This window comes from Orycteropus afer, unplaced genomic scaffold (genome assembly GCF_000298275.1).
Source record: "Orycteropus afer afer isolate SDZICR_OR568_19922 unplaced genomic scaffold, OryAfe1.0 scaffold00045, whole genome shotgun sequence".
Lineage (NCBI taxonomy): Eukaryota > Metazoa > Chordata > Mammalia > Tubulidentata > Orycteropodidae > Orycteropus > Orycteropus afer.
This window is the reverse complement of record NW_006921632.1, coordinates 9,831,173-9,842,138: the sequence shown is the minus strand read 5'-3', so window position 1 is coordinate 9,842,138 and position 10,966 is coordinate 9,831,173. Positions and strand designations below refer to the sequence as shown.

The following is a 10,966-nucleotide window of genomic DNA, read 5'->3' as shown; positions in this document are numbered from 1 at the left end:
TGGGTCGCTATTCTGTTTTCTTTGTGATGGTGGAATCACTGTGTATAGTGTGCATATGTGTTTCTGTTTTTCGTACAGAGGGTTTAGAGTTTGAAGTGTGAGGTTTTATGGTAATTGGCTGAATATGGTTTCTTCTATTGAATGAGTGAAGTTATTGGCGGAGAAGGTGGGAGCAGAAGGAGGAAAGCTTAGTGTTGCTAGGGTTGGTTTCCAGGGCTTTGAGCTGGGTATGATTGATGACATATTTATTTGCAAGACCGTGGCTCAACCTCAGGAAAAAATTCCTCTTGTTAGAGGGTCACAAATTTCCACTAAGTTCAGGCAAACTCAAAGACCCCGCCTCTGCAGCCCCACAGTGCCAAAGCGCGACTCTAAAGCAAAATTCGGGGACCAGGCTCAGCTGCAGTTTCTTTGTTCTCTGTGCCCCTTCTGCCCGCGGTGCTGACTCAATCCAGCCAGATTGCCAATAGCCAGCTCTGGAGTTTGTCTGCGATACCGCCCACCTGCAGCACCAAAGATGCATGCAATTTCAGGTGTGTTGGACTTGGGGGAGTACCTGAGCAGGCTCTTACTTATGACATATTTATTTGCAAGACCACAGCTCAATCTCAGTAAAGATTCATATTATTAGAGGGTCACAAATTTCTGCCAATTTCATGCACACTCAAAGCTCCCGCCTCCAGGGCCCCATAGCACCAAAGCACAGCTCCAGGGCAAAATTTGAGTGAGTGCACTCAGCTGCGGTTTTTCTGCTCTCCGTGCCCTGTCTGCCCGAGGTGGTAACGCAATCCCGCCCGACCGGCAATGGTCAGCTCTGGAGTTTGTCTGCAATACCGCCCACCTGTGGCACCAAAGATGCGCACAATTTTAGCTGTGGTGGATTCGGGGGAGTACCTGCCAGTGACTTGCGGTCCCAATAACCGTGGCAAAGAAAAGCACGGTGTCTCCCAGTCTGACCTAAACCCACTCTGTAATCTGCTGGGAGGGGAGGGAGTTAGCCTTTCTGGTGCACCAGTGAGATCTCCACCTGAGTATCAGCAATGGTGTCGTGTCCTGCTGCACCCTCACCACCCAAATTACTGACAAAATCCACCACTGGAGACAGGTCTTTGCTGCTGCCCGCTGGAATATTGTACTGGTCACTGGTAAGCTGCTGTAAGTGATCTCGTTCTTGGCTTGGGTATCTCATGCTGCCACCTCTGCCCAGCAGATGGTGACTGCCCCAGAAAAGTTTCCAATGGTCTCTCTCAGGTGCCCATTTGTCTTCCGGCAGTAGCTCTTTCCTAAAAGATCTCCCTGTGCCTTTCCTCCAATTCTGCTCTTCTGTCTTTGGTGCAATCTGATTCAGTGAGCTGTTCAGAGTGTCAAAAATCTCAATTCACACTGTTGTACCTAGTTCTTAAAGTTCTTAGATGCCAGAGGGAAAAAACGCAGGGCTCACTGGCGAGACTTCATTTTGAATCCATAATTCTTTTTTTCTATAAAAAGTTAATGTCTAAAGTATATACTAAAATAATTGAATGGAGCTCATTGAGTAACCAAGTCTATGAAACTAAAGTTTCTCAGAGTCATTGAAAATTTTGCCAAATTGAAATACAGGGTAAGCAGCTATATTAATGAAACAAATAAATAACCTGAAATGATAGAGCCTTTCAACTAAGCCCTGGCAGCACCATTTAATGGATCCTACTCCCACAGGGATTCTATAAACCCCTTGGAACAATGATAATAATGTAGATGTCAAAGTTAAAAAAGACAATCAAAGAAATCAGGAAAGATAAAGTCCAATTTAGAAAAAGAAAGTATAGATGAAGGAATAAGAAGAAACAGATCGATACAATTTGGCTCTTGAGGCTAATCAAGAGAAGGTGGTTGTCTAAAATTATCTTATACAAAGTATACTTAAAATATCTGTATTATACGTCTATATATTAACTAAGAATGAAATTCAGCTAGCACACTATTCATATTGTATTATTCAGTCATGCATCAACTCTTCCCTTATTTGTTCAAAGAATCAACAAGAGAATCTGAAATAGTCATTGTTTATCATAGAAATACCTGAGTTCACAGAGTCGGCATACTACTATCCTGGAAATAGTAATCCATATCTGATTAGGTCAGTCTTCTGAACCCACCTATCCACTCAACCCTTCACCTGCCACAAATAAATCCAGGGGAAGTAAGTATTAATGGGAAACATTAGGAAGAATTTGGTAAGGGATTTGGTAGTTATATCTACTGATTTTATTTCAGAAAAATAGCAAACATTAAGTGTACTAAAAACCCAGGAAAGCCTAAAATTGGTTTATTATTGTCATGGCAATAAGAAGATGTGTACATACTAAAAATATATACATATATAAAATAGGTAGGTAGTCTCATGGATCAAACTGTGTCTCCAAAACTATGTGTCAACTTGGTTGGGCCATGATTCCCAGTACTATGTGATTATCCTCCATTTTGTGGGGTGTTGTAAACCCGAACCTCTGCTTGCGGTTAATGAGGCAGGTTTAGGTTATGGTAAAGAGGATTAGGCTATGTTCTTACATTTATGAGGCAGTATTAGGGTGGGATGCATCACCATTACTTACTCACTGCCTTTACTCAGGTCACAGCCTGATCATATGTAAGTGGAGTTTCCCTGGGGTGTGGCTGCATCACCTTTTATCTTACAAGAGATAAAGAAGAGAGAAGTGAGCAGAGAGAGAGGGTCCTCCATATTACCAAGAAAGGAGAGCTACAGCAGAACTATCCTTTGGGCCCAGGGTCTCTGATCTGAGAATCACTTAGACCCAGGGGGAAAATGATGTTAAGACACATAGATCCAGGGAGTGCTGGGTCCACAGATGCTGACAGGAAGCAAGGGTCTTCTTCCAGAGCCAACAGAAAGAACGCCTTCGTCTAGAGCTGGCAATGTAAATTTGGACTTCCAGCTTCTTAGGAGCTCTAGTGGTACAGTGGATAAAGCACTTGGCTGTTAACCAAAAGATCAGCGGTTTGAACCCAACAGCTGCTCTGTGGGAGAAAGATGAGGCAATCTGCTTCCATAAAGATTTATAGCCTTGGAAATCCTATGGGCAGTTCTACTCTGCCCTATGTTGTTATGTGCCATTGAGTCGGACCCGACTCATAGAGACCCCTACTTGGGTTTCTGAGGCAGTGTCACTACAGAAGTAGATTGCCCAACCTTCCTTCCGAGGAGTGGCTGGTGGGTTTGACCTGCCAGCCTTCTGGCAAGTGCCTTAGGCACTATGCTACCAGAGCTCCAACAAGGTAGCTATAAATCAGAATAGACTCAATGGTAGTGGGTTTCAGTTAGCCTCCTAAACTGGGAGAAAATAAATCTCAGATAAAGCCATCCACTTGGGGTATTTCAGTTATAACAGCACTAGATAACTAGGGCAGATAGATATAAAGATGACAGATAGATAGACAGACAGATAGGTTGATTGAGAGATAATCAAACACAGTTAGTACCTGGTAATGATAAACAGAATGATACAGATGAAGTCAAGTATTATCTTGTTTTGATCTTTTTCCAGATCCTGGTTAACACCTGCTGTCATTTTTGCTTTTTGTCGATAATTTGTTTATTTACTGCTATAGCCAGAGAGAATTAAACTACAGCTTTAACCATAAAAATGCTTTAAAAATCAAAATGCAAAGAAAGTGTAAGGAGTCTATCCGGAGGAGGGAATAGTGTCTGACTAACATTTATAAACCTCATTCCTCCTACAGAGGGATGATGCACCATGTGCAAAATGGCCTATTTCAGCTTCAAACATTGGCAGCAATCTGTGCCAGCAAGACCCAGTTCCAGAGCCACCCTAACTGAGGTCTTTTCATGCATCACATACTGACAGCTGAATCTGTTTTGTGGTGTTTAATGCCATATCTTATTCTTCCTCAATTCCTACAAAGCACAAGGACAGATTTTGCCCTTCAAAAAAATTTGATCTTTTGTTTTTAAGCACATTTCATTCTACCTTTTCTAATCTAAAACAGGTCTCTGCAGGAAAAACTCAGAAAGAACTTAACTTCACATTTCCCATTGTCCTCTCATGTATTTTTATAGATTTATTTTACAATGAACCTCTCCATTTAATCTACTAAAATATAAACATATTCACTAACTGATGGTCGTCAATATGAACAGAACGTTTTTCATTCTCTTTTTCCTAGAATGAAGAGCCTTTTGCTTGAAATTCTATTCTTCCATTTAATGATTTGAAGAATTTCTTTCTATTGATTTTTCAACATACACTGGAGAAAAAAAAATTAAAAGCAAATTATATTATCCCTCCCTACTTCTATAAAACCAATGTAGAAAAGAAAATGAACCCTTTCCTCCATATCTTGCAGTTATATTGGTTTTTTGCATGGTTATATAATAACTTCAGAAAGTCTAAAATAAGAAGTTCTACATTTTCACCTCTATTCCGTTTTTCCCGAGAGAAAAGCTTTGTTACACACAGATGGCTACCATTTAAACATTTCCGTCTAGTTTCTTCATGAGGCAGCTAAGACAGTGTTTACTTAAAACCCTTCCCCTGCTTGTCTGATGCCTGTGTAATTAACATCAGTATGGGAAAGTTTTGGAAATAAGACTGAGCCTGCAAGATTCCACAGCTTAACTGGCCTTTTCCCAACTTCACCCTCTAACTTTACTAATTTGCTGACCAAATAACAAAGAGTAATCATCCATTTAATAGGTGGGTTCTCCTCATTCAACAGTTTCTTGCCTGGTCAATGAATCAAAGAATGAACACTCATTTTTCTCCATTAGCTTCTGAAACATATTCTAATTTGAAAGTATGTTATCAAAGAATAATTTCAATTACACTATTTACTAGAAATATACCAAATTATTCAAAATTGGACCTACAGCAGCAAAGGGATGAAAATGTACTATGAGCTGATGCATGAAGGGCAAAGAGGCCACATGTTCTGACCTTCTCTAACCCCACAAGAAGAAGACAGAATTACTATCAGTAGCCCCAGGCCTATTCCTGCGAGGCCAGACATGCTGCCTCCCTCCAGCTCTGAAACCAACTGTTCCTCCCAAAGCACCCACCACCTCTCTCCTGGGTTCAATAATTCACTGCAGTGGCCACACAGAACTCACAGATTACAGGGTTTATTAGGGAAGCACCAGGCTACAATTCAAGTTCAGGGAAAACGCTCAGTCTCTCTCCCAGCCCACAGTCTCTCTCCTAACTGTCTCTCACAGTCTCTCTCCCAACAGTGCATGTCCCTCAGTGTCTCACTCAGCAATGTGTACCTCTTGCATCTCTTTTCCAGCAGCGCATGTCTCTTTCAGGAAGGTGTGTCTCTTTCAGCAGCATGTCTTCCTCAACCAGCAGTCAGAGAGAGACTTCTGCCTCTAGGAGGCCTCCTTCTGAGCCTGGCAGAGTGGCCAAACTAATCAATCATAACATCAGAATTCTAAGCACCTGAGAGAGAGCAAGAACTTTCCAGAACATTGCTTTGTGTTGCACTAAACAGAAATACCCCAGGTGAATAACTTTTACAATCAGGAGCTCCTCCTTTGCACACAGCAAATTCCACCACAGAGTTTACAAAGACTTATGGCTAGAAAAGCCACACTAAGTAGTTTACTACACCACAGATGATATACAGAGGCATCTAGGATAAGAATAATGAAACTTTTGTAGCAACTTTTAAAAATTTGACCTCTGTATAGGAGTGTCTTAATACACAATTATTCTGTGTCCTTTTCTTTCACCTTACACTTCTTGCAAATTCCCGTGCCCCCACTTCACACTCTAACTCAACTTGTCCTATCTACTTCATTTCACCTTCAAATAATTAACCCATAGCATAAGAGTCTTATAAAAAGTATAATTTAAAATAGCATCCTATTTCTTCTGGATTTTTGTTAATCATTAATGTTAATGATAAACTTCAGAAAGAATTTAGTAAGAGATTTGATAAAGAAAACCCAAATTCCCAATTAAAATTAGTTCCAATTTCTACCCTTTCATTTGTAGGTTGTAACTCAACAATTCTTCCACCCAGATTTTCAAAAAATTGCATTTCTGCTCTTGTTTGGGGTATGATGTTTCTTCTCCCAGACTGAAAAAATCCCTCTGTTTTCTTTTGAAAGACAAAAATATAAAGCCTAGAGTCACAGTACCTTTTTAAGATGTTTGAATTAAATTATCTATTAATTATCCTATATGAATTTGCTCTGAACACCAGGAGACAGAAAGTATTTAAAAAAGCAGTATCATTAATACTTGCTTTACATAAGAACTTTTGAAAATCAGTCTCCAAAGGAAAAATAAACACAAGAATGATAATATCATAATAAAAGTTGCCGCTCTGTAATACTCCTACATTTTATATAAATCTATGTTTATAATGTAATTAGCAATTTGATGAAATGTAGTAAGAATATAGCACAGCATATCAGTGAACAAGTGGAAACATTCAGTTACTAGGAGCCCTGCATCTCCTTGGTAGCCTAGAGCAACCGTTTTTATATGTGTCTTTTATTTTCTTTTTAACAGTCTGTCAGTCTCCAGGAAGAACTCTGATGTTACAAGTATGTGTCAACAAACACAACTCATAGTGAAGATGTTCAGCTACCAATTACTGCTAGAAATTTAAATATGTTTTAAGAATATAGGTTATGTTCCACTTTGAAATATTTAATCTATTTTCACTTTTTCTAGGACATTTAATGGTCCATCAGTACAATGTGTTAGACTATATGAACATAGAATTAGACACAGTGCTTGCCTAGGGGATTCTCATTTTAAACAGACACGCAAAATAAACATTAAAACACAGGGTAAGCAGTCTCTAAGAAGAAATAAAGTGCATCACTACCATTATGAATGAATATTTATAAAACAGATATGCAATGTGTAGCACGGTACTGAACTATAGGGTATTAGGGATTGTCAAATAGATGAAAAATAACACCTGGACATAAGAGATTATAGTAAAAAGAAAAATTAATTAAAAGGGAATTATTTTAAGATGTATTTCAAAAAAGAATATTTTACTTTTGGTTGGAACAAAGTAACCTTAAAAATCATTAAGTCTAACCTTCACCCCACTGAAACATTTTCCCTATAATAAAATAATTTATACTTGAATATTACTAGAAGTGTATCTATTAGATGGATGGATGGAAGGATAGATACATATGTCTTAAAATAAGCTATTTTGTTTTTAGAAACTTCTTTGTTTTAAGAAGCCCTAGTGGCAAAGTAGTTAAGTGCTGAGCTGCTAACCAAAACATTAGTGGTTCAAACACAGAAGCCACTCTATGGGAGAAATACGTGGCAGTCAGCTTGTGTAAAGATTTATAGCCTTTGAAACCCTATTGGGCAGTTCTACTCTGTCCTATAAGATTGCTGTAATTTGGAATCAACTTCAAGACAATAGGTTTGGCTTTGGTTTGTTTTATTTGTTTTTCTCACATTAATTCATAATCTGACTCTGTCTTGGTTCTCTAGTGCTGCTATAACAGAAATAACATAGGTGGATGGCTTTAACCAACAGGAATTTATTCTTTTACAGTTTAGGAGGCTAGAAGTTCAAATTCAGAGTGCTAGCTATAGGGTCTGTGTGAAGGCCCCTCAACCTTGGGCTTCAGTTCTGCCTCTTTTTCCAGGCTCAATGGAGCTGGAGGCTTCTTCTGACTCATGCAGCTTCTGGCTGCTAAGGCTGATGAACACCATATTGTCAGGCAAAATGGCACAATCCCAAGATCAGCACGCAAAATGGCAGGATACTGGTTCAAGTCCAGAGACAATCCTAAGAAGGGAAGACAACATGAAGGCCACTGGTTCAGGTCCAGGAATTGGAGATGAAGAGTTGGCCAAATGCAAGATATAAAAGTGCCAAAAAGCTAAAGATCCTCCCCAAATCTTCTCCATATATACTAGAAGCAGGCCACATGCTGAGGGTAACTCCCCTTCAACGACTTAACTGCTTCATAGCAGTTTCCACCATGGAGGTGATTACAATCTCATCATGAGGAATAACTATATCCAGCGGCCAAGACACTCAAAACCACTGACCAACCAAGTTGACACACAACCCTAACTACCACAGACTCTTTCTAACTTCTTTTATAGATCCAATTTTTGATCTAACTAGTACTAGTAGACTAGACTAGTACTCCAAAGAAGTATAAGGAGAGGCACAAATGTGAATTATATAAGTAATTTCAAATTTCTAGTAGCCAGATCTAAAAAAGTGACAGGTGAAAATAATTTTTAAATATTTAATTTAGCCCTCTTTTTCCCAAATATTGTCATTCTGACATTTAATTGACAAAAATACATTAATGAGATTTTACTTTTTTTTTTTTTTTTTGTAAAAGTCTTTGAAATCCAGTACTTATTTTTGTACTTAAATCACATCTGAATTTAGACTGGCCACATTTCAAATACTCAATAGCCACATGTGGCTAGCTGCTACTGTACTGGACTGCTTGGTTCTAGACAATAGTTCAGAAACTATGCTAAACATAGGGATCAAAAAGAAGTTTCATCAAATATAGATTCCTAGAACTCACCCCTTGAGATTCTAATTCAGTAAGTTTAGGAAGGCCAAAGAGTCTGTATACATATGAAGTAGTCAGTAAACCACTGACCATCAAGCTGGCATTTGTGAATCACTGTTCTAGATGAACACAAAATAAGTCTGAATTCTCCTCTACATGATTGTCTTTCAAATATCTAACAGCAACTGTCATATCTCCACTAAGTCTTTTATTCTCCAGGCTAAAAATTCCAAGCTCTTTCAACCACGGCTCATCTCACATGATTTCCAAAACTTTCAAGTCCCTGGTTGCTGTCCTCTGGACACACTCAGGTTGTTCCTTTATTTCCAATAATAGAGAAGTACAATGGGCTCAAGCACAGAAAAGACTGTGAAGATGGCATAGGACTGGGTATTTTGTCATACTGATGTATATATGGTCACTGTGAGTCAGCCAACTCTGACAGCACCTAACAACAACAACAAAGATAGCTCAGATAATCCAGATTAATCTTTATTTGACTTTCAAATGTTTCTTAGGATTTTCATATGAATATGAGTATCTCTGATAACCTCTGAATTCACAATACTTCAAGCTAAAATTGTAAATTCATTATCAAAAAGCATTCAGGATGTCCAGGTTCTTCATTATGCTGCTATTTCCTCAGCAGTACACCTCATCTTGGGATGGAGAAGAAAACCATTCAGAATAATTCAGAGCTCTACGTTAAGCAGACTACTTTTTTGCCATCCCTCTCAGCCCTCTTGCCTTTCCTGATGTCTAAAGAACAAAGCAGGTGTTTTGATTTAAAAGAAGGGTTCTTCAATCTTCTTTAATGTTACATAAATATGAAAGATAATAATGTCACAAAGTAAGACATTCAGATTGTGCATGAATAAACACACTCAATTCAGTGTCCGTTTTGGTAGGCTAGGAGACTACAGAAAGGAACAAGGCAGAGTTCCAACAATCAAGGAGGTCATAATCTAGTTCATCATGGAGATAGTGTATGCATTTGACAAATAGTTATGGAGAGTCTGCTATACAGACACTTGGGAGATACTTCAGTGAACAAAATATTCAAAAATACCTGCCCTTCATCTTACCCCAATAATAATAGCAAAGTTTAAAAAAAGAAAAAGAAAACAGAAAGCAACAAATGCTGATGAGAGTGTGAAGAGGTTGGAACTCTGCTATACTGCTCATAAAATCCAAACCAAACTCACTACTGTTGAGTCGAACCTGACTCATAGCGACCCCTCCTTGGGTTTCTGAGGCGGTATCTCTACGGAAGTAGATTGCCCAGTCTTCCTTCTGATGACCTAAGGAGTGGCTGGTGGGTCTGAACCACCAGCCGTCTGGTTAGCAGTCAAATGCCTTAGGCATTATGCCGTCAGAGCTCCCATGGGACTGTAAAATGGTACAACTTCAGTGGAAAATGGCATGGTGCTTCCCTAAAAAGTTGGAAATAGAAATACCATACCAAAACCAAAAACCAAACTCACTGCCATCGAGTCGGATCCGACTCATAGCGACCCTTTCTTGGGTTTCCAAGGCAGTATCACTATGGAAGTAGATTGCCCCATCTTCCTTCTAAGGAGTGGCTAGTGGGTTTGAACAGCCTTCTGGTTAGCAGTCAAATGCCTTAGGCACTACACTACCAGAGAAATACCACATGATCCAGTAATTCCACTACTAGGTATATATCCTGTATAAACAAGAACCCTGACACAAACAGATATATACACATCCATGCTCATCACATTATTCACAATAGCAAACAGATAGTGATGTCGTTGTTTTCAAAAAGGATGTGAAGTGGCACAGAGGAGCTCTGGTGGCACAAAAGAAGGAACAATAATTTCACTAGAGGAAGAATTTGTGGCCCAAGTGACAGCTTAGCTGAGTCCAGAAGGATAAGGAGATGAACTCTCACTGTCCTCACTCCAAAGGAGCATTCTGGCTATATCTGGTCCAGGACAGATTTACTCATTCTTCTGGCAGTCCATGGTAGTTCAATCTTCTTCACCAATACCATGATCTAAATGCATCAACTCTTCTTCAGTCTTCCTTATTCACTGTCTAACTTTCACATGCATATAAGGTAATTGAAAGTACCATAGTTTAAATCAGTAAGTGATCTTCATCAGCAAGCAAGTTGTATCATCTGCATATTGCAGGTTGTTAAGGAGACTTCCTCCAATCCTGATGTTTTGTTCTTCTTTATATACTCCAGCTTCTTGAAGTATTTGCTCAGAACACAAATTGAATAAGTATGGTGAAAGGATACAATCCTGATGCATACCTTTGCCAAGTTTAAACTATGCAGTATCTACTTATTCTATTTTAATATCTCTTAAGCACTTGACTGCTAACCAGAAGGCTGGCGGTTCAAACCCACCAGCCACTCCTTGGAAGGAAGGTTGGGCAATCCTACTT

The 10,966-nt window shown here is 39.1% G+C and overlaps 1 protein-coding gene across 1 annotated transcript in view; it reads right to left on the bottom strand.

Moving 5' to 3' along the window:
* The window catches only part of NELL2 (neural EGFL like 2), a 628,280-nt gene that overhangs the window by 605,821 nt on the left and 11,493 nt on the right, over window positions 1-10,966 (bottom strand). The window lies entirely within an intron of this gene.